General features: G+C 36.8%; 1 pseudogene; it reads left to right on the forward strand.

Moving 5' to 3' along the window:
• Positions 1-318: 318 nt before the first annotated feature.
• Positions 319-417, forward strand: LOC112864010 (U6 spliceosomal RNA; annotated as a pseudogene).
• Positions 418-3,858: the final 3,441 nt, after the last annotated feature.

Raw genomic sequence — 3,858 nt, forward strand, 5'->3', positions numbered from 1 at the left:
ATTTCAAGTGACTTGAAGAAAAGGAGGATGAAGTCTTACCTAGAAAGTCACAAATAGCAAGGTAGTTTATTTGCTTCTGTGTATTTGCTCTTAAAATGGATACATCTTGAGTATGCTAAATATCAAATATATGCTGGTGGGAAAAGAACCAGTGGAGAGAGAGGAGAAAGAATACAAGAGAGGAGGAGGACAGATGAAGAAAAACTGAATGTAGGACCAGAGTCTGAGCTATTGCAACATACAAATGAGAGCTTTCTTTCCACAATTAGGGGAGCAGGAGTAATACATGGAAACACCCCATCTAGAAAGAAACAGTCTGTGCTTGCTCGGCAGCACATCTACTAAAACTGGAACAGAAGATTAGCACAGCCCCTGAGTAAGGATGACACTCAGATTCATGAAGTGTTTCATTAAGAAAGAGTAAGAAAGAGAAAGAGAGAGAAAGAAAAGAGAAGAAAAGATGTGGCCTGATTCATGCTGTGTCAGGCACCGGAAATGAAAGCAAAAATAGATGAGTGGACAACAAAAAACCAGGATGATAATACAGAATCAGCACCACAGAAGAGATGCTGACCCTAAGGTGAATATCACAGTTTCTTAGTGTAAAATGACTCTGGAATGATTAAGGAACTCAGTGAGGAGGAATCTGTAGTTAAAGCAGAACCATCTCATATATTGACAATGTATTACCAATTAGTTTTTAAATTTGCAAATATCTACTTGCTGTTTACAATGTTCCAAAAAAAAAAAAAAATGAGCTGGATGCTGAGGATCCAAAATAACAGAGAAATATGCTTTTGCTCCCACAGTTTACATTTTTCCTTTAATTATAGTTACTGTACATATGAATTATTTAAGAAACTACACACAGTTAACTACCTCATAGTGTGAGATATCATTCTCAATTGAATCTTGTGTGTATGTCTTGGATGGAAAAGAAACAAAACAAAACAAGAACAGTGTTGAGTAGAAAGAAAAGTGAATGGTGTGGACCTTACTGATATTTTGTAGTCACTATTAGATGCCGTAAGTGGGCAAATTGCTCAGAATAGTTCCTAAAACTCTATCATCCCTTTGACATTGGAGTATACCAATAGCTGTAAGGACACAAATACAGCTCCTTGTTTTTTGAATGTCCTTTCTGTTTCTCCAGTATATCATTATAAAAAGAAAACAGTGGGGTAACAGAAATAGAAATACATATAATCATGCTTCGTATATAAAAGAAACAGAGAATACATGAAGATAGCTAAGTTATTGACAGTATTATTAAAAGATGGTTTCAGAATTTTCCCTTCCTTTCAAGACTGAATTTTAAGGTTTAACATTTGTGGTTTGAGTACCAATCAATTTCATGGATACTGCAGTTCCAACTTCACATGCTATGTTGAAATGAAGGTTTGAGGCGTATTATGGTTTCAAACAAATACCAAGGAGATAACAATACCTTCCTAGAGTCAACAGATCAATGTCAAATAAGGAGCACCAAGGAAAACAAAATAAGGAATCTGGGAAAGATAAAGACAGAAGAAGCAGGCAGAGGCTAGACTGCTACCAAATGAAGACTCCCCCTTTCCAACCTTAACAGTCTTCCCAACTGTAGGAAGACAGGGGTGTCTTGGGTCCTGAATCACATTAAATCTATTGTATTTTGCAAAAACGATTCTCTATTTCAGGAAGCTCTTCAATGTAAAAGAAATATGAATTAAGCTATGGAACATTAGCATTTTTTAAATCACTAGGAGCCTTTGCTAGAAACCATCACTGATTTTATATCAGAAGGAGGAAACATAATAAAGGATAAATAATTTGTCTAATAGTAATACTTATAAAATACTAACTCTTGATTAGTATTGAGGAATACTTGGGGCAGGAGAGAAAAAAAGAACAAGTCATTATACATTCAGAGAAATTACTTTGATAAATTTATTTTTTTCTTCTTATGGTAATATTGGCAGCCATAATCATGTAAGCTCCGAAAATGAGAGCATTCAGTTCAGCAAAATTACCCTGATTAAAATGGATATGCAAGAAGTGTGAAACTACATGTTGTAGGAAGCATCCCTGTTTGTGTATAGGAATTATGTAGTGGTTTATATAAACTGGACAATATATAACGTGTGTCTAAGAGGCTCACAGCTCTGCTGTTGAAGTGCTACTTTGCACAGAAGCTCAGCCCACAGTGCTGCGTCCTCTTAATGACCTACACTCTTCAGAATGCAGCTGCCAAGACAAATGAAAGCACAGGATTTGGATAAAAACCCCCATTCGCTTTCCAGCTGTGCCTCCCTGACCCATCTGGAAAATAAGAAAACTGTCCTTTATAAAGCACTTTGCAGTCTGACGCTTCTCTGTCATTTCTATCTCACCATCAGGATATATCAGTGTATTTACAGATTGATGGATTACAATACCGGTAAGAAGTAAACTACAACCAGGGAGCCCAGAAATAATTAAGATCATGGAAAAGTTTGAAGCAAATGAGATTGGTTTCCTGAAATCACACATGAAAATAACTTCTGTTACTACCTGCAAGAGCTTCATACTTTTTTATGTGACCTCCTGTTGCTGATCTCTTTTCCTAGGAATGTGGGGAGCCTGGGTTTAGCGGTTCCAGGAGTTGAGTGTTGAGTGTGGGAATGGGGGAGGGGAAATAAACTTTTGGCTGAAGAACAAAGGGGGATTGATGCTCGGGTCCCAGTTGAGGGTGTGGGAAGAAAGCAAAGTCGAAACATTAGGTCTAAATGGAGGGTGGAGTCCAGAGACCAGACATCAGGAAAAGCCTCAGGAATGAACAAGTAAAGCAGTCAAGGCAGGTTTGGAAGGCAAAACACAAGACAGATTCTGGACATAATGGATCCATGGCACTGGAATTCTTTGTACTGTGCCACAGTTGATCCCATGGGTGGGTGGGAATCATGAAGCTAACCTGCTCTTGCAGCTCTAAATACTTGATCGCCTCCTTAGATACGAAAGTCTTAGAAATACAAGGTAGGAATAAAACAAGTTTTACAGAAAATAGTACTATTAAAAGAAATCTAATTTTCAAGCAGAAAAAAAAAATTTCACCTTTAGATGCTAAAATTAAGTCTCTGAATTAGTCCATGTTTAATAAATCAAATGTTGTCTTGCTTTAAAAAAAATTCCTTATTAGAAAAGTCATTTCTTCCATGTTTATGGACATCAAAATGTATTTATCATGTTGCTACATCCTAGGGAACCTTACGCCTCTTCTGCCAATGGAGATAATGCTTGTTATTGCTATGGCCTGCTCATAACATAATGGTTTTATTAATCAGGATAATAGGTTATACATCAATAACAAATTAACCCTGAAATATCAGTTTCTAACACAGCAAAAGTTTATTTCTTCCTCACATTACATGTCCCAATCAGTCAACAGAACAGCAGTTCCGTTTCATACAATCATGTAAGGAGAGGCTGACAAGATCCTCTCTCTGGAGCATAGTGGTGGTCATGATAGGAGACAAGACAGATTAGAGAAATTCAGAGGTTTTTCATTGCCTCAGCAATGAAGTTCACACATCACACCCATGCACATTCCATTGGCCAGAGAAATTTTACTGCTCTCACCTAATGGAAGGAGGTTGGAAACTTTAATTTTTCCTAAACAGAAATGGAAAGGAGAACTGGGTATTTGTGAGTACTAGTAATGCTTACTATGTTTGATATTTTAAAAACAATCATAAGATACTGGAAAAGCACCTTCTGGGAAAAGGGAAGGACATAAGAACAAACAAACCAACAAAAAACTGGGGACATGTACATAATTAAGAAAGAACAACCAAAGGATCTTAATAGTAATTTGAAATTAGGGTATTTCAAGCATTCCATAAA

Source organism: Puma concolor, chromosome B4 (genome assembly GCF_028749965.1).
Source record: "Puma concolor isolate L17-30 chromosome B4, mPumCon1.1.hap2, whole genome shotgun sequence".
Lineage (NCBI taxonomy): Eukaryota > Metazoa > Chordata > Mammalia > Carnivora > Felidae > Puma > Puma concolor.